This window comes from Heterocephalus glaber, unplaced genomic scaffold, assembly GCF_053883595.1.
Source record: "Heterocephalus glaber isolate CG9 unplaced genomic scaffold, H.glaber_assembly_v1.0 deba00000347, whole genome shotgun sequence".
Lineage (NCBI taxonomy): Eukaryota > Metazoa > Chordata > Mammalia > Rodentia > Bathyergidae > Heterocephalus > Heterocephalus glaber.
Genome location: NW_028258143.1, coordinates 3,593 through 25,298, shown reverse-complemented (window position 1 = coordinate 25,298; position 21,706 = coordinate 3,593). Strand labels below are relative to the sequence as shown.

Genomic DNA, 21,706 nt, shown 5'->3' with positions numbered 1-21,706 from the left:
CAAAATTGATTGTGAAATAAGATACTTTCATGACAAAGAGCACCTCAGGAACTTCATAAATAAAAGACCAGCACTCCAAAAAATTTTAGAAAATATCCTAGGATAAGACAACAGGGATCACAACCTGAGGAAGTCCAGCAGAATGAATCCATTGGGCATGAAAGAAATTAAAGGCAAAGGGGAGAATCCAACAAAAAGAAAAGGTCATGACAATGATAAGTCAAAACATATCAGTTATAACCATCAACGTTAACAGTCTCAATTCACCAATCAAAAGAAATAGACTGGCAGAATGGGTCAAGAAGCAAGATCCAACAATATGCTGCATACAAGAAACACACTTAATTCAAAAAGAAGCTCATAGACTGAAAGTTAAAGGGTGGAAAACAATACCCATGTTACAGGAACCTGAAGAAAGGCAGGAGTAGCTAGCTATCCCTTTTGCAGATCAAGTGGATTTCAAACCAACACTGATTAAGAGAGACAAAGAAGGACACTACATCCTTGTAATGGGAAAAATCCAAGAGGAAGAGATGACAATCATAAATATCTATGCACCAAACACTAGTGCACCCAAATATATAACACAAATACTAACAGGCATGAAAACTCAAGTAAGCTTAATACAGGAGTAATGGGGAACCTCAATACCCCACTATCACAAATAGATAGATCACCTAAACAAAAATTAAACAATGAAATACTAGAACTCAATCAAATTCTTGAACAAATGAACTTAAAAAATGTTTGCAGACTGTTCCACCCCACAAAATCAGAATACACATTATTTTCTGTTGCACATGGGTCATTCTCCAAAATAGACCACATACTCACTCATAGAACATGTTTAATTTAAGTAAGTAGATAGGAATTGAAGTTATCCTCTGTATATTATCAGACCATAGTGCAATCAAGTTGGAAATCAATAGCAAAAAAAATTGCAAGAATTTCATAAACACATGGAAACTGAACAACACACTTCTGAATAACCAATGGGTCGCACAGGAAATTAAAGAAGAAATCAGACAGTTCGTTCAATTAAATGACAATGCCAATACAACTTATTGGAATCTATGGGACACACTGAAAACAGTCTTACAAGGAAAATTCATAGCAGTGAATACTCACATTAGGAAAACAGAGTGAGCTCAATTACACAACCTGATGCTGAACCTCAAGCTTCCAGAAAAAGAAGAGTAGGACAAACTCAAAGCTCATACAAGGGAGGAAATTATAAACATCAGGGCAGAAATCAATGCAATGGAGACTTAGAGAACTATTTAAAAAATCAAGGAATGGGGCCAAGGGTTTAGCTCAGTGGTTTCGCTGCCTGCTGCGCAAGCACAAGGACCCAAGTTCAATCCCTGGTACCAAAAAAAAAAAAAAAAAAAAAATCAAGGAAGCCAAGAGTTGGTTCTTTGAAAAAACAAAATTTCCAACCCCTAGCCAATCTAATCAAAAAAAAGGAAAGAAAAGGCCCAAATCCATGCAATTAGGAATTAAAAAGATGAAATTACAACAGACAGCAGAAATCTAGAGGAACGTCAATACCTACTTTGAGAACTTACACGCCAATAAGATGGAAAACACAGAAGAAATGGACAGATTCCTAGATATGTGTGAATTATCAAAGTTGAACGAAGATGACCTAAAAATTGTAAACAATCCAATATCAATCAATTAAATTGAAAATGTAATTAAAAACTTACCAACTAAGAAAAGCCCAGGTCCTGATGTCTTTACTGCTGAGTTCTACAAGACATTTAGAGAGGAACTACTGCCACTACTGTTTAAATTCTTCACTGAAATTGAAAGGGAAGCAATACTCCTGAATTCATTCCTGGAAGCAAGCATTTCCTTGATCCCCAAAGCAGAGAAAGACCCAGCCAAAAAACAAAAAACAACAAAAAAAGAGCTATAGACCAATTTCACTAATGAACACAGATGCAAAAATCCTTTATAAGATACTGGCAAATAAAAGATAGAAAATCATCAAGAAGATCATACACCCTGACCAAATGGGATTCATCCCAGGGATGCAGGTTATGCTTCAATGTACGCAAATCAATAAGTCTAATACACTATATTAATAGAGCCAAGCATAAAAACTGCATCTCAATAGATGCAGAAAAAGCATTCAACAAAATCCAACAAGCATTTATGATCAAAATCCTCTCCAAAAATTTGGAATAGATGGTCTCTACTTCAATCTGATAAAAGTCATCTATGAAAAACAGCCAATATCATACTAAATGGTCAAAAGCAGAAATCCTTCACACTAAAATCAGGAACAAGACAAGGATGTCCACTATCACCACTCCTGTTCATACAATTTTGGAAACATTGGCCATGGCAATTAGACAAGAGAAAGAAATAAAAGGAATAAAGATAGGAAATGAAGAAATCAATTTGTCATTATTTGCAGATGACATGATACTGTATATAGAAGACCCCAAGAACTCCACCAAAAGTCTTCTAGACTTAATAACCAAATTCATTAAAATAGCTGGATACAAGGTCAACACACAAAAATCAATAGCTTTCCTCTACATGAACAACAGACTCACTCACTGCAAGAGAAATAGGGCAAACAATTCCTTTCACAATAGTATCCAAAAAAACTTAAAAAGCTAGGAATCAATCTAACAAAGGAAATCAAAGACCTCTATTCTGAAAAGTATAGCACTCTGAAAAAGATTGAAGAGGTTATCAGAAATTGGAAAGACATCCCTTGCTCCTGGGTAGGAAGAATCAACATAGTGAAAATGGCCCTACTTCCAAAACTGCTGTATAGATTCAATGTAATCCCAACTGAAATTCCAGCAGCATAGTTCACAGACTCTGAGAAAACAATCCAAAAATTCATTTGGAACAAGAAGAGACCTAGAATAGAAAAAGCAATTCTAAGCAATAAAGATGAGGTAGGGGGTATCACAACCCCCAACTGGAACTATACTACAAAGTACTGTGATTAAAAACAGCATGGTACTGGCAAAAATACAGAGCAGAGGACCAGTGGAACAGATTAGAAGATGCAGAAACAATTCCAGACACACTCAGCCATCTTATCTTCGACAAAGGAGCCAAACACCCTCACTGAAGGAAAGATAGCCTCTTTAATAAATGGTGTTGGAAAAATTGAGTTTCAACTTGCCAAAGATTAAAACTAGACCTGTATCTCTTACCATACACTAAACTAAAATTGAAAGGGATTAAAGATCCAAATATTAACCCAGAAATGCTGAACCAACTGGATGAGAGATTAGGTAGAACTCTTGAAAACATTGGTGTAGGAAAAGATTTTATGAACAAAACCTCAGATACCCATGAACTAGCACAAATAATCAACAAGTGGGATCGCTTCTTATTCAAAGCTTCTGCACAGCAAGAGAAACCACCAGCAGTGTGAAGAGACAACCCACAATGTGGGAAAACATTTTCACCAGCTGTCCCTCAGACAAAGGTCTACTATCTAAAATCTATAAAGAATTTTTAAAAATCAGACCTCCTAAATTTAAAGACCCAATCCAAAAATGGGCATCTGAAATGAACAGACATTTCTCAGACAAAGAATTAGAAATAGCAAATAAACATATGAAAAAATGTTCAGCATCAGTGGTCATAAAAGAGATGTAAATGAAAACAAAGCTGAGATTCTACCTCACCCCCAAAAGAATGGCCGCTATCATGAAATTAACCATTAACAAATGCTGACGGGGCTGTGGGGAAAGGAACACTGCTCCACTGCTGGTGAGAGTGTAGACTGTTGCAACCACTGTGGAAGTCAGTATGGAGATATCTCAAAGAACTAGCACTAGAAGTCCCATTTGACCCAGCTATTCCCATGCTGGGTATCTTCCCCAAAGAATTAAAAGAATCATACCACAGTGATAAATGTTCACCCACGTTCATACCAGCACAATTCGTGATAGCAAAAACTTGGAAGCAACCCAATTGCCTGTCAAGTGGAGACTGGATAAAGAAAATGTGTTTTTTTATAAAATAGAGTATTACCCAACCATAAATAATCAGAAACTAGAGACATTTATAGCTAAATGGATGCACATTGAGGTGATACTCTTAAGTGAAATAAATAGGACACACATGTAAATACAGAATAGTTTCTCTAGTGTGAGAATCTGAAAGTGTAAATAAGGACTAAAAGGTATAGTAGATCTTGTGAAATAGGAAGAAAAGGGGCAAAGGGGAAGGGGAAATGGGAGGGGTAGGGGAAAAGAAAGAAAGGAATGGAAATAATATGAGAAAATGAAAAAAAGAAAGTCTTTGTAGATAGGAAGTGGTGGAGGGGTTGAAGGGAGGGCGGGGGAATGGGGAAAAATAAGAACCAAGAGAGATTATTTAAATGTGCAAATTTCCAATGATGAATGTCATTATATTGTGTACCTAAAATGTACCAATAAAATAAAATTAAAAAAAAAAACATGAAAGGCAACACTCTCCTAAATTGAAGTCCATTTATAAGCGAAGAGTGGCTTTAATCCTGCAATCAGCAAACTGGCCCCTCATGGATTTATGAAGGTTACTCAGCACAGCAATGAAAAAGCAGTCCAGTCCTTAATCCCAATAGCAACTGCTTTCCTAAGTTCTGTCCACTCACCTCTTAGCATGCACTTACAGCTCTGTACGTATTATTTTGGGGAGCACAGTCATAGCAGTCTATTTTTTATAGTCGATGTCTATTTTTTCTGATTTCAGACTTAACATTCTGCCAAGCTCATATTCTCTTGGTTCTTCACTGCACTGACTAAAATGTCCTGCTCCTAATATTGGTCTCTTTGGTGACAGAGCAATCTCAACCTTGTGTTGATGCTCACCACAGACGCCATTCTCTGGAAAACCGATTTTCACTCCCCAAGTCACATGGAGAAGATCTAAGAGTGGACTGTCCATTGTCTTCCTGTCAGAGCAGTTTCCACAGTCACACACAAAAACTCCACCACAGCAATATGTCTCCTATCAGAATGGAATAGTGACATAATGTACAATTAAAACGTGACTTCCTTGTTGGTATTTAGAAGGGGGAAAATCGACAGGTCCAATTATAAAAGCCTCAGAAAAATATCTAATGAACTGGCCAGGGGATCCATTCCTAAATCCTGCTCTCCCCTGCACCTGTCTCATCTCTGGGGACATATACCCATTTAGGTGCTTCTCCTGCCCTTTGGGGCCTCCACATCTTACATTTGCTTTTAAATCTATCCCATTTAGGTCTTCGTTCCCCCAAAGATTTCCATACACTTCCACTTTATCAAAAGTTTCCCTTCTGATCACCAGTGAACTCTACGGTGTGAAGTATAACGGTCATCTTTCATTTTTCATTCTTATCCAAATCAGCCTTGTCCTGCAAGTGATCTATCTTTTCTCTTTAATGTGCTTTTGGAAATGAGTACCCAGGCTCCAAGTGTCTTTTCCGTTGCCTCCACTGACACCTTTTTTTCACATTCTCCTTTGCTGAATTCCCCTTCTCCCACCAATTTCTAAGAGATGTGATTTAAGACTCTCTTTGGTCTTTTTTCTCTTTTCTATATTCTCACTCCCAGGAAAATTTCTTAGTCTTACATCTTTAAAAATATCTATGTATGAAAAAGTACAAGATTTTAAAATTATTGCTCAAGATTTCTATTCTGACTTGACATGGCTACTTGAGTGGTTAGTATATAACTCAAACTCAAGTCCAAACTAGCTTTTTGTTCTTCCTCTCTCAGCTTATTTGTTTTACACCATTTCCCATCTGAGTTGTAGCAATTTTCATCCTTCTACATATTGAAGTCAACAAACTTGATTCCTTACTTTTTCTCTTTATCCACATCTCTTGTGTTAGGAATTCCTGCTAGCACTACCTTCAAAGTATATCTAAGATCTGACAATTTCTCAGTATATTTATCCTTTTCATTTCGGCCTAAAACCATACCATCTCTCATCTAGACTTATACTGCTCTGCAGACTTCTAATTGGTCTCGCTGATTTCATTCTTCATCCTCACTTTCTCTAAAGTGATCCTTCCTAAACTAAGCCAGTATATAGTATCTAGAGACAAATAATACAACAATCACATCTTAAAAATATAATAATATCTAACATTGTTGGAATCATCCAAGGGACCTGTGAGATGGCAGATACAAACACTTAATTATAGTATCATGTACAGAAGATTAATTTTATGTCATTACTGAAATCCATTATATTTATGAATTATTCACTATTTATTATTTTCCAAGAAGTGGAGATTTCTATGTCCTGAATGTTTGTCCTCTCACAGCTGTTACGCTGACATCCTAACCCTCTAGGTAATTGTATTAAGACATAAGGCCTATGGTAGGTGGTAATTCTCATGCTCCACTGTCATGATTGAGATTAGTGCCTTATAAAAGATATCCCAGAGCACTAGTTCATTTCTCCCATCAGGTGAGAATACAAGAAGCTTTCTATTATGAACCAGAAAGTAGATACTCATCAAACAGCAGTTGCCTTGATCTTGGGCTTCCCAACCTCCTGAACTGTGAGAAATAAATTTCTGTAATTTACAAGCTATCCAGTTTCTGGTATTTTGTAATAACAATCCAAATAGAGTAAGAATCAAAGAATACGATTCAAAGTTCTCTATATTCACAACCATTAAGCTAATGTGTGAGGAAATCTTGAGCCTCCCATAGATACCATGAGAAGGTTAAAACCTGACATACTATGCCATAGGAGTTAACAAGGGACACTGCTTTCTGTTCGTAGAGTACATTAGAAAGCACGATGGCTTTCCAGCAGGTGAATTAAGGGAAATATCAAACCTAACTTAAAGACAAAAAAAACTGTGGGGTCCTCATGATTGCCCTGCCCCTGTCACTTCAGAGTAGCCATCCCATTCACTACAGCAAGAATTCTCCCAGGACCAGGTTCAGGAGTCCGCCTCTGAATCTCTGTTGTGATGCTCACAACTCCCTTCACTCTGTTACTCTCTCCACACTAATTTTATATATCATGCCCCAAGTTGTTTTTATGGCTCATATGGTCCTTATTTTACAATACTTCAATAACTTTCAGCACACTGTTTTGCCATGTATCCAGCAAATGAAAGCTCTGGATAAGAAGGTCCTTCCCCATCTCCAGTTCCACAGATTCCAGTACTACTTGTCAATAGAGGAATCCATTGGGCCATCCCATTGAGGTTTCATAACTAAATACAATGAAGACAGTGATTGTAGTTTGATTAATGAATTTCTTCTGGAGAGGAAAACACAGCCTATATAATGTGCATAAAAAATAACAGCAGCTAAGACCTCTCTAACATGCACTATGCTTCAGGAACTCTTGTTGGTGCTTCTCATATGTGAACTTATCAAAGTCATATAAATATTCAATGAAGATAGGAAAATTGGGGTATAGAAGACAAATAAATTTTTTTAGTCTACATCCACAGTAAGTTCTGGTGCTGGGATTAAGACATTTAACAGTCTTCTCCATCATTTGTGTTCTTACCACTCTAAAGCACCATATGTTTGCTCATAAGAATAAAGTTCTTATTAGTATAATACATCACATAACAACTAAAATCTTTGGTCTTAAATAATAGAAACTTTAAGGACTGGAAGCCAATTAATTAATTCAAGATTGGAAATGAGTGGAGTTAGTACTTAAAACTGAACAATTACATTTCATAGTCGGGAAACTAAGAAACAGCAGCCAGAACTTCAAGAAGCTGACGAGTAAAGACATAACACCAATGTCAATAAACACTTAAGACAAACTCAAATGGCAAGAAATTCCTTTATAATGGTACACAGGACATGTAGTAACAAGTAGTTCCAAGCATGACAGGTATCTGTGGGTGTAGCTGTTAAACCAACCAAACAAAATTGAGGCAAAGAGAGTGGGCAGATCCACATTTTACAATAAGGCACTGGCACCAGCTATGATGAGGTTCAAAAGCAATGCATCAATAGACCTTGCTATTTCCCTAGATCACTTGCCAATGCTGGTGTCCTGTATTTGCTGAGGAGCAAGCCCTGGCTCAGTGTTTCTCAGAAGGTTCCCATAAATAAAAAGCACTAGAAAGCCCAGGTAATAATAAGAAAGAAGGCAAGCAAACCCTAAGGAAGTCAATATTATTCAAATGGAATTATATTACAAACTGCTATTTATTGAGCAATCAACATATCATGTATTGTCCTTGTTATCTAACTTCAATGCATTTAGTCCTCATAAGAAACACATAGAAGGCCGGGGATTTAGCTCAGTGGTTTTACCGCCTGCTGCGCAAGTGCAAGGACTGGAGTTCGATCCCTAGTACCAAAAAAAAAAAAAAAAAAGAACACGTTACATGTAAGGAAACTCAGACTCTTAGAGGAATAACAGCCAAGACCCCACAGCTAGTATGTATTAAAGTTTGGAATCAAACCCAGCTTTTTATGACACTAACACTTATGCCCTTAACCTCAAAGGTATTGAGAAAAAACAGTTGATAAGTTTAATTCTTTTGCCTTTTTTTCTAGAATACTGAGACAAGTGGAGTCAAGAATTTCTATTTTGAAATATCCATTTCATTGTCTCCATTCACCACAACTTGGCAGGAATTGTGTGCAATCTTTAAAAATAATCATCTCTTTTTACCTTTACCCCATTTGCTTTTCTCTTCCATCTGTAATATAAACCATGTGGGATAGAAGGACTCTGAGAAAAATTTGTAGAATTAAATACTTCCTGAAATGTCATTGGCTTAAGCTACTATGATCTGCCTTTACGTGACCCTGGCAAAAGCAGATGTAGGCACTGTGCTCTTTCATGCCATTGACATGTTTCCTAACAGGCAGATTGACTGGGCCAGGACAGTAAGGGGTTGGGGGCAGAAAGGAAGTGTTGACCTTTAGGTAATCTGTGGCTTTACATGACATCATACTTTCCACCCATGTGCACCCTAAATAATACTTTCCCAGGTTAGGTACTGTGGGAAGAAACTAAGCTTTGAGAGGTGGCATTTGGAAGCATCCTGAAATCTATGTAAAGAAAAAAATGTCCTCTCAGAGAGCTCCAGTGCCTACAGAGCTGTCAGAACAAGCATGGGAGCCCAAGGCTATAGCCAGCTCATTGTGCAGCTTGGAACAAAGCTGTGATTGTGTGGTTATCATTCCCTTAAGATCTATATCACAGGCAGAATATGAGGGTATCACAAGCAGGGTTTGACAGTTGTTTCTGAGCTTTCTAGATCAGAGATAGAAATAGATATGATCTGCACCACCTCCTTTTTGCATTACATTTTCAAATGGGTGGGTTGCCTTTCACATTACACAACCAACCCCAACCAATTACCCTGACTCTCACCTAACTCTGGCTTGTCCAGCCCACCTGACTAGCCACAGCCACCTTTTCAAAATAAAGTTTGGAAAATCTTGGAGATTCTCAGAATCATGTCAATAGCCTAAAGATCTGATAGGCCCTCAATTGCTTTGAGAAACTGTTAAACAAAAGATAAGTATTACAGATCCACAGAAAAAAGAAACTCAGGCTTCAGAAAACTGAATCATATTACATTTTAAAAAATTCAAAGAGTATCCCAGTTATCCTATAAGCCATACATACATTTGTTCAGCAGATATTTGGGGAGGATCTCTTATGAATTGGGGCCATACTGGAGGCCTAGGGCACCAGAACAACCAATAACAATCCTGTTCTTAGAGAACTTGCAGTTTAGCAATGACAATAAACTTATACAGAAGCAATTTTACTCAAATGTAATGAGATTTAAGCAAAAGGTAAGAAATAACTACAAGAAATAACTACAGGGCCAGAAATAATGAGTGAGGCACATATATAAAAATATTCTCTTCTTCATGGGATCAAACAGACAAGAAAAGTTTACACTGACTGGTCTGACCAAAGCCAGAGCTGGTCCATCTTTCCCTTTCTTGCCACATGACTTAGGACACCTGGGCATCTGATAGAAAGACAACTTGGAGACAATCTTAGGCTAGAAAGAAGGGTAAGGTTTTATAAAGTGTGACACTCCACCCTCAAAATACTATATTGGCAAATCCAATTCTTTCTCCCCCTCAGAAATTACTTGAGAAAACAGAATAAATTGTCACTTGGTAGTAGGACAGAAATGGAAGGTACCACAGGGAGTAAGGTTGTGTGCTTCTAATAATGGATATCCCATGCTTTTCCTGAAATCTGAATATACTTTAATTTATACTTAAGTTCCTGTGGAGGCAGGTTGTGTCTCTGCTGCCTCACTGGGCCTTCATGATGTTATGGCTTCCTTATCAATACTTTCAACAACTTCTCTTTACTTGTGGTAGTCTGAATTATCTCTGAGTTTTATGGTAAAGGAGCTGAATAGATGAGCCTGAATGAAAATAACACATTCAAATGTCAAATTCAGTCAGAATTTAATTTTTTAAAATCCATTTGTGTGAAACCACACAAATAGGAATTAAAATGTCAATAATCTTCAACTGAAATTTCTTCCAATCCCACAACTCTCCATGGGGGCCAATATGGAATGATGTCTACATCTTTCTCCAAGCTCATAAAAACATATTCACAATTCTATGCACATACATAAAGATTTTTGGGTTGTTTGTGATAATGATTTTTAAAGCATTTATATTGATATCACATTTGTTCTAATATCTTTCAGTGACTACTCAGGCACAGTTTAATGCTATCAGATCTCAAACTAGATTTTGGTTCAAATTTTTGTCACTAGTTCACCATAAGATTATATGAAAATCAATTCACTTTACCTAAATTAGGATTCCTCATCTCTTTATCAAAGACAAAAAGCAGTAAAATAACACTATGTTTGTTGCTGGGCTAAGTAAATTTTCAAAATTCTATCCTAGTCCTGTAGATGCAAACACAGCAGGAAAAAAAATACAGAGCAATAGCCCGAGAGTGATAATACCTATGCTCAGAGGATGGTGGTGGAAAGGTAACAACCACAGTCTGATCCATCCTTGAACTGCACAGTACACAGAGAGACTTCAAATGGGGTCTATAGTGCACTATAAATTGGGAGCAGGAAAAGTCTTTCCTGACCCTTGCTAGGAATCTACATGTGATTTGAGCAAATTACTCAATATCTTGGCACTTAGATTAATTGTAAATGAAATTCAATTCAATAAATTTTAGTAACTACATGTCTCTCAGTGTTAAGTAATAGGTACTGAGAAAAACAAAAGGATTAGGACAGATTTCTGCCATTAAATATCTTGTAATCTCAATAATGATGGAGAATGAGATAGCATAAAACAATAAAGCATAATAAAATATAGTCATTGCTTTCACATATATAAGAAAAAAGTTGTAATGCTTCAAAGAAAGAGAAACTCTCTGCCTAGAGATTATGGAGTTGATGAAAGCTTAATGTTGGTGGTTTCTTTTCAGTGCGGATTTGGGTTTGGAGGTCAAATAACAGAGTGACAGAGTTGGTCCTGGGAACCTATGAGAACCCCATGAGATTTCTTGGAGCTTAAGATATGAAGACATATGTGGCATAGTTTATTCTCTCCCCTCCTTACATCCACAGAACCATGACACAGGTGTAGAGGCAACACTTTATGTTGGGTATAGTATCTAATAAGAACTAAAAGATCTATGCTTTCCCTATAGGTTGCCAATTCCTTCCACACTTGCTCCTACCTCTTCATCTGTAAACCACAGCCTCTGAATGAATACCTGAGACAAGAAGTCAGGTAAGTTTGTCTTAGGTCATTGCCATTTCCATTACATTTTATCCTCCCAGATAACAGTGGGTTAACAGGGCTACATAGAGTGTTTTATTATTAAGGACACAGCATAATCAATCTTGAATGGTGGATTCATCTTTTACTACCTAAGGTTCTTTGAGCAAATGATTTAACTTCTCTTAGAGTCAGTGGTTTTATTTTTTATTATGAAAATGCAATAATAAAATTTAAAGCACAGTGCTTTTAAGAAGGTTGAACAATTTACACAAGTTCTCAGTTTTTGGAACATAAATAAGATATCAATAAATAATAGTAGGGTCATCATGATAATGATGGTGATGATAGTGGTGGTGATGACAGCTCCAATTCACACATGCAATCTCCTGGTCCTCCAAGATCCCCAGAAAAGTTGGGCTGGATCTCAGTCAATAGAGTCAATGGACTCCCCCTCTGTGTGTTCTGTCTTCTCAGCATCTGCTTCCTGGTTTTACTTATTCATGGCTTCCAGTCCTAGATTCTGACATAGCCTTAACCAAACTTAACTACCAATTATACTTTTATTCTTCACCTTGATTTCTCAGCCCTCACTTGTTCATCACCAGTGCATAAGGCTCATTCTGGATTTCTGTTAGTGGAGTCAGCTTCTATTCTGAGCCCTCTCTTCTCATGGATCCCTAAGTTTACCTTCCTCTCAGACACTTTGCTAACCAACACTCTTCCACTTGTGCTTTGCTCTGCCTGATTACCTGCTAATTTCAGCTTTCATGATCTTCAGGATCACAGTAATAGTAACTCTGGAAGTATAAGTGTAGGCCTTAACCTCTTTCAAACCTAGTTCTAGCAAGTGGTACCTTGATTCATGAACTTAATTATTTCCATGATTGTGGTCACAAACCAAATTGGACAAGAACTGAATCAAATTCAATGGTTAGGTTCAATGTTGACCTAATCATTGACCTAAGCAATGTTGACCAATGTTGACCTAACCAGAGTTGGCTGATGTTGTTCCATTGGCTCCCTATAAGGCATTGGTAGGAATCTCACAGAAGAGCCAATGGGAAAGGCAGAAATTTGATTAAATATTTGATCATGTAGAAATCAGTACACACAGCCTCCACAGGGACTGGACTCAACTCAGTCCTCTGAACTCATATGACAATTTTATATTTCAGAAGACATTTTCAGCATATTTTCAGCTCATTTCTACATCAAAAAGCATCAATTACCTTATAATATCACTGGATAAAATAATACTTTAAAATCTATAGTCATATCCTAAACATATATATATACATATTTATGTGTGTGATTTACATATATAATTTATGCTATGTTAATATAGTATTTATTATATATTACATTTAATTATGCTATTTTTATATTGTCTAAAGAAAACTATGTAAAAATGATTTAATACCAATAAATTAAGTAATAACAAAAATTATGACATGAATTCTACTTTTTAAATGAACAGTAGACTCAGAAATGTTTAAGAAAAAAATTAGATACCCAAAAACAAACAAACATTTGCAACAAAACTTAAAAAAAGAAAAACTACAACATCAAGACAGTGCCCAAACAAACTTTCAGATAAACTTATATTTTCATGCTGGTGAAGTCCATGTTGATTCTTCTTGGGAAGTAGAGTATCATCAAGGCAAGAGGTATGTGGTCCACTTCTTGCTCTGTGGCAAGAGACCTCCATTTAGCCCTTGACATCCCTTCCTGTCACTAAACCTGATGTCAGGTTCTTTGAGGGTCCATAAGATCTTTGCAGATTTCCTTGGCAGATCTTTTTTTACTCCTCAATCTCACAAAAATTGTTAGAAATCGGCACACAGTTTTATACTCCCAAGGTAGTAATCATACAAACATACCAAAAAAAAGAGACCAAGAATTTGATACTTTCTCTGGGCAGTATGCACTTTATTTGGCTTGACTCATAGAATTAGATTTTGCAGTTCATGGAGAATGTCTATTGAGAAATGGGTGTGTAAGAAATAGATTGCAAATGAAAGGTGTAGCTCACTCAGTCCTGTGATCTACCAATATAAGCCTATCCTTTTATCTGTGCCCTTGACAAGCAGTGTTCCAAATGTGGTTGTGTAACTTATGTAATTCTACTCACTTATGCAATAAAAGCCATCAGTGAAACACATCTCAGGGCAAAGAGAGAGAAACTATTTTAATACCTTATGCAAGCAATCTATTGAAATTATAGTCATTACAATTGGAATGATTTTCCTAATAGAAAATAAATACCATTAATTACCAAGTTGCTAGAATTATTTGCTTTTCTACCAGCTGTGGTTTCTATATACAAGAGCTAACATTGAAATTCTCAGACTTATTTAAAAATTTTTAATAAAAGTTTTATTAAGATACAATTCACATGCCATAAAACTGACTTTGAAGTTATAAAATTAAACATTTTGCTGGTAATTTAGCTCAGTGGTTCCATCGCCTACCTTGCAAGCACAAGGTTCTAAGTTCAATATCTGGTACAAAAAAAAATTGTTCTGCAAGGACATAAAATTAAACATTTTAACATATTCATAGGGTAGTAAAACTGTCACCACTATCTAATTTTAGAACATTTTATCACTGCAGGAGAAACCTCATACCTGTTGCAACCATTGCTCATCCTCTTTTCCCCAATACAATTAATCAATTTCCTGTTTTTATTACTCTGGATATTTCATATAAATGGATTCATACAATATGCAGATTTTTGTGCCTGGATTACTTCATTTACAATAATGGTTTCAAATAGTATATTCATATCATATGTTAATACTCCACTCTTTTTGTTATGACCAAGTAATAATCCATTGTGTAGATATACCAAAACTTGTTTACCTTTTTATCAGTTGGTAGACTTTTGAATTGTTTCCATTTTTCACTATTAGGAATATTTCTGTAGTGCACATTCATATACAGGATTTTGTATTGACATTTTTTCAATTCTCTTGATTTAAATTTGATATGAAATAGTTAATCATATAGTAAATATACATTTGGAGGAACTGTTAATGTATTTTCCATTGTGGTTGCATGATATTTTGACTCTACCAGCAATTTGTGATGGTTCCAATTTCTTCACATACTCTCCAACCATTGTTATTATCTGTCTTTTTAATTGTAGCTGCCATAGTAGGTACAGAGTGGAATTATAAAGTGATTTTAATGTTCATTTTAATGGTACTGAGAATAATTTAATGTTAGCTTCTATCTAGTTGTTCTTTCAATTAATGAAAGTCTTTAAGAATTGCTGTGGAATCATCTATTTCTTCCTTCAATTCTGTCATGTTTTTTCACTTATGTATTTTGGAGCTCTCTTGTTAGGTGCATGTATGTTCATAGTTGCTATTTTTACAAGTAAATTGACCTATTCAGTGTTATAAATCAACCTTCTTTATCTCAATAACATTTTTTTATAAAGAGTATTTTGTCTGATATTAGTATAGGAACTCCAACTTTTTTGTGGTATATTTTTTTCTATCATACTTTCAATTTTTGTCTTTAAATCTGAAGTATGTCTCTTCTAGACAGGATAGAGTGAACATGTGTTTTATTTCTTATCCCAATCTTTGACTTTTAAGTGCAGTGCTTATTCCATATATATTTAATATGATTGTTAGGTAGAATTTGCATCTGTCAAATCTATTTGTTTTTTTTCCTGTGTACTGCATGTCTTTTTTATTTCTCTATTATTTCTGCCTTTATTTTAAGTAGTTATTTTCTAGTGTACCATCTGAGCTCCCATTTCCTTTTTTTTTTCTTATTAAACCTTTGAATTATTATCTTAGTGCTTGCCCTGGGGATTTCTATTAATATAACAATATTGTTCAGATTAATACCTATCAAATTTCAATAATATATAAATTATTGCTAATATGTAGCTTGATTTCTTCTGCCCTTATTATGGTTTATATTCAGATGCTCCCAAAAGGCCTCATGTGTTCATAGGTGGGGATTTGGGGGTGGTTATTAGCTCATAGAAGAGGATTAGTCCCCTGATAAGTTTTTACTGAAATGTGATTTTGGGAGGTGAAGTCTGGTTGGACGGTAGGTCTTGGTAGGTCATGGGGACATGGGCTAGAAGTGTATTTCTCCCTCTTTCCACATTTGATGTCTTTCTGTTTGCCACTGCCATGTCATGAGCTGGTTCTCTTCTGCCATGGCCCTCTGCCATGACACCAGCTGACTATGGACTAAAACTTCTACAAACTGAACCAAACTAAACCTTTTCTCCTTATATTTCTGGGTGTCAAATATTGTGTCTCAGTGATGAGAAAGTAAGACACCCCTCTTTTTTGGTATTATTTTGAAACAAATTAGGTCTTTATTCATTATAGGACCAACAATGGAACTTCACAATTATTTCTTTTTATTTTTTAATTATATTATAAACAAATACATATTATTAACAAAAAATATATTTATACTGACTTCTATATATACTAAAGTTACCTTAACCTGTCTCTCTATCTTTACATGTGATTAGACCACCTGTCTGATATTCTTTCACTTCACCCTGAGATTCCTATTAATATTTCTTGTAGGAAAGATTTGTTAATGATAAAGTCTCTGTTTTTCTTTATCAGATAATGTCTTAATTTCTCTCTAATTTTTAAAGAAGAGTTTTGCTGGATACAAAATTTCAAGCTGTCAGTCACTTTATGTTAGCACTGTGAAAAAATCTAACATCCCATTCCCTTCTGGCCTTCATGGTTTGTCATGAGAAATTGGCTATTATCTTATTAAGGATTACTTTTACATGATAAGCTGATGCTGTCTAGCTGCTTTCAAGATTCCTTGTCTTTTAATAGTTTGATTATAATATGTCTCAGGGTAGATCTCTGAGTTTATTCTACTTGGATTTTGTTGAGCTTTTTAGATGTATAAATGAATGTTTTTCATTAAATTTAGGGAATTTTCTAGTTCTAATAACTGTTAAGCCCCTCTAATGATTTTTTCTTTTTAAAAAATATTTTTAAAATATTTTCTATTTCCTAACTGGTATTCTTCATTTATTAAGATGTTGTTTTTATAACTTCTCTTTAGTTACATAGCAATGGTTTCCTTTATTTCTTTGAATTTATTTATAGTAGTTAATTTAAATTAGGTTTTAATAATTTAAATGTCTAGCCTACATTTTCTATTTACTATTTTTCCTTTCTTTTTTTATGGACCACTCTTCTGTTTCTTTGCATGTGTCACACATGTTGTGGAAAACTTGATATTATAAATAATATTAATAATGTCACAGCTCTAAATATCCAATCAATTCGTCCAAGATATTAATTGATGTTCTTGATGTTGTTATTATTGTGGGATATGACACTGTTGCCAGTATTTTTGTCTAAATCATATTCCTGAACTAAGTCTTCAAAATCTATAATCTTTATTATACGTAGCCACTGAAATCTCTTTGATAAATAAATGGTTAGCGGATAATTGGGCACACATATCCTTAAAGGTTTTGGAGCACTGGAGTCTCTGAATCTTTGCTGAGACATCCCCTCAGTACTCTAGCAGGTATTTTCTGATTGTCTTAAGCTTCACTTCCTATATGCACAAAGCCTCAATGTCATCCACAGGTAAGAGAATAAGGGCTTCCCAGATCTATCCTTACCATGTACATGTATGTGTTCTTCTAAGCTCTCAGAAATGTGTTGTAGTTGTTCAAAGACCCCTAAGGGTCTTTCCTCAACCTTTTATTTTAAGTCTTTGGTTAGCTTCTAGTTTGCCACCAGTGAAATGTTAAGCAACTACCACTGACCTTTTTTTTTAATGCCCAAGGGAAAGGTTGTTTGCACTGAATAAAGTCCAGAGCAATTCAAAAAATTACAAGCCCTGCAAGAAGTTGTTTCCAGGGGACTGTCATTTATGTCAAATAATGAAAATTCTCTGGAAAAAAGGAGTTAGTGAGCTTGATGCTCATTCTGCCCACTCCTGTGGTTGTTAGACTGCTGATTTTTATGACTCTCATAATCAAAAGGCTGTTGGTTTTCAAGACTATCGTGAAGCTTAGGAAAGAGATTGAAATCAGACAGATTAAATTGCTACAAAACTCAGGAGAGTGACATCAAAAAAATAGTGCAATAGAAAGCCCTAAACTCTGTTTTGCCCCTGGAGGTACTGACAATAACAATATAATTTCTATCCCATCTGACTCAGTGATGAGAACCAACATAGTTTGGATACTGAGGCCAAAAGCTAGTATAGCACCTTGTTGCAGCACAAGAGAAACTGTATAACTGAAAAAAAAAAAATGGGGATGGCAAGAGATTTCAATTCTTTTTTTGTTTCTTTTTTTATATATATATATACCGGGAATGGAACTCAGGTCCTTGTGCTTGTGAGCCAGGTGGCAGAGCCACTGAGCTAAATCCCCACCCCAGATTTCAAACCACTAAATCCAAAATAAGAACTATTTTTTTAAAAGCTGGGAATCCATGCAAAAGTGCAGAGAAGAAGTGTATACAAAGAAGTTTTAATAAAGTCCTAGAATTTCTAGCTGGGTTGATTTGTTTTCATTTATGCAAAGACAGCCATAAGACCAAGAGATATAGCTGTTTTTTGTTTAAATATCCCAATTTTAATAAATGATCACAAAGTATGCAAACAGAGATATATTACCGATTCAAAGACTTAAAATAAAACTGCAGAAAATACCCTAAAGAAGTACAGTTATAAACCAGGTGCCACGATGGGTGCCTATGGTCCCAGCCCCTCTAGAGGATGAGGCAACTGAGTCAATTAAGACCACAAATTTAAGACTGGCCTGGGTCACATCGTGAGACCCCATCTCAAAAAAGTTAAAGAAATGCAGATATATGAGTTTACCCCATATGAATTTTAAATAACTATCATAAAAATGTTCAATAAGCTAAAAGAAGATACAGACAAGTAAATAAAATAAGAAAAGAATCAGTAAACGTCACCACAAAAAAAAAATCAACAAAACAAAGGAAAATAATGAGAAAAGAAAAGTGGGACAAAATAGCTTACAAGGCATTCTGAAAACAGTTAAGAAAATAGCAATAGTAAATCTTTTCCTATCACTAACTGGTATAAACTTAAATGGAAGAAATTCATAAGTGAAAAGTCATAGGTATTCTGAATGAATTAAAAATATGATCTATTTATATGCTAGTAAAAAGAGACTTGATTTAGACACAAGGATACACATAAGCTGAAAGTGAAAGCAGAAGAAAGTAATCTACAGCAAATGTTAACCAAAAAGGGTAGAAATAATTATAGGAGACAAAATAGATTTTAAGTCTGAAACCATAAACAAAGACAAAGGGGAACATTACATAATGATTTAAAAAGCTGATTTATCTCCTGACATCAGATTTCCAAAATATACAAAGCAAACACTGACAAAATTGGTGGAAGAAATACCACAATAATGTAGAAGACTTCAACACCCACTTTCAATAATGGATAGAACAACTGGGACCTAACAGACATGTAACACATTCCATCCAACAACAGAATATACATTTTTCTCAAGCATACATTGAACTTCTCCAGGTAAGACCACATATTGGGCCATAAAACAAGTTTTAACAATCTTAAAATTTAAATCATACCAAGTATTTTTTTCTCCTGATAACAATGAAATGAAAACAACTACAAAAAGAAAACAAGAAAATTCACAATTGTGTAGAACATACATAATATCTTTAAAACCCATTTAAATATTTTTAAGCCCATGAGTCAAAAAATCACAAAGAAAATTAGAAAATATCTAGAGACAAATGAAAACAGAACATAGGGCCTGATTGTGTGGCACACATCTGCAATCCCAGCACTCAGGAGGCTGAGATGGGAAGATTGTAAATTCAAGGCCAATCTGGACTAAATAGTGAGAAACCTAGTCTCAAAAAAGAAAAACCCAAAATTTACGGAATGAAGCAAAAATAGTAAAAGAAATATTAAAAAGGTTTGTACCGTAAACACATTTTTAAAAGAAAGATTACAAATCAACAACCTAACAATATATCTCAAGAAGATAAAAAATAAAAATAAAACCACGGCAAAGCAAGGATACCAAAAGGAAGGAAATAATAAAAATTAGAATAGAAAATAATCATTGAAATTACAAGTGATTTTTAAAAGAAGAACAAAATTGACAAGTTCTTAACTAGATTTACTAAGGAAATAAAGAAGGCTCAAATAAATAAAATCTAAGGGTAGCAATATCACTCAGTGATACAGTATTTGCCTAGCATGTGCAAATCCCTGAGTTTAATCCCTTGTAGCACAACAAAAAAGATTAAATTAAAAATAATAAGTAAAATCAGAAATGAAAAAGGAAACATTTCAACTGATTCCACTAAATTAAAAAGGTTAGGGGGGAAAAAATAAGAACCAAGATGCATTATGTAAAGGTACAATTCCCAATGAGAAATGTAATTGTGTTGTATACCTACAATGTACCAATAAAAGAATTTAATACAAAAAAAAAGGTTATGAGAGACTAATGTGAACAATTATATGCCAACAAATTAGAAATATACAATCTGTCAAGACTGAATCATGAAGAAATGAAAAACCTAAACCAATTCAAAGAATTAAAATAAAGCTGCAGAATACACCCTAAAGAAATCCAGATATAAACCAGGTGCCATAATGGGTAAGGAGATTGTAAGGAGATTGAATCCACAATCCAAAACCTTCCACAAAGAAAAGCCCCAAATTAGATGAACTCATGGGGGAATTTTACCACATATTTAAAGAAAAATGAACACCAATCTTCTTCAAACTATTCCAGCAGGGCCAGCATTATCCCAATACCAAAGTCAAAGGAAAATTTCATGAAAAAATACTACAGACCAATTGTTCTTGAAGAATTCTGATGCAAAAGTCCTCAACAAAATACCAGCAAACCAAATTAAACATTAAATTAAGAGGATTACACATTGTGACCAAATAGGATTTTTTTCCTGGTATGCAAAGATGGATTCAACATATCAAAATCAATCATTGTAATAAATTATATTAACAAATGAAAGAAAAAGATGCATGATTATCACATTTATATGGAAAAAGCATCTGAAAAAATTATGAAACTACCTTTTCATGATAAACACTCAACAAACTAGAAATAGAAGACACACAATAAATTCCATGTATGAAAAACCCATAGCTATCATCATACTCAGTCATAAAATCGATAGCTTTTCCTGTTAAATTATGAACAATACAACGATGCCCACTCTCATTGTAATACTTGAAGATTTATTCCAAAAAATTGGGCAAGAAAAAAGAATAAAATGCATTCAAATTAGAAAGGAAGTAATAAAATTATTATAGATAGATGAGCTAGGTAAAAATACTATAGGCAATAAGACAGGGCTGAGTCCTGGAGGGGGCCAGGACAAAGGTGAAACACAGCACAGTGGCACAGCAGCTGAAAACCAGCCCTCTGGATGGAGATGAGATGACCAGACCCACAGACTTCTTCAAAGAACTGGGCTTAGTGAAGTATAGATAGGCATCACCACCCTGGGGTGACCAGAGACCTCTGGACCCACTGCCCCCTAGGAGAATCCTTGTTCTTTCCATCCACGTTTGCTACGTGACTTGCTTCCCAATTGGACACCATTACCTAAGTGACTATACTTGTAACCTTACTGGATGTCCATGGCTGTGGCCCACATTGTGCCCAAGTGGGTTTCACCCTATAAAATTTCTCTGTAAAGTGGGGTCCTTGGGCTACCCACTCAGGACCCCTCCTGATCCTGGGAGCTGTCCTATCAATAAATGTCTTCCTACTTTTAACCTCCACCATTCCTAGGACTCATTCTTCAATTTCTAGAGAACAAGAACTTGGCATATCATACGGTTAACAGGTTGGGAGATACAATATTTCATATCTCATATTTCCCATGACATTATTATCTCTGTTCACGGATAAGATGATCTTTTGTGTAGAAATCCAAAAACAGTACACACACACACACACACACAAAAAAAAAAAAAAAAAAAAA

At 35.2% G+C, this 21,706-nt stretch overlaps 1 long non-coding RNA gene across 1 annotated transcript in view; it reads right to left on the bottom strand.

The window, feature by feature from the left end:
• LOC147829830 (uncharacterized) overlaps positions 1-21,706 on the bottom strand; it is a 52,488-nt gene extending 30,782 nt beyond the window's left edge. Inside the window, exon 1 of the long non-coding RNA XR_015445936.1 lies at positions 1-21,706. This exon is cut by the window's left edge and continues 8,012 nt beyond it. This is a non-coding gene — a long non-coding RNA (uncharacterized LOC147829830).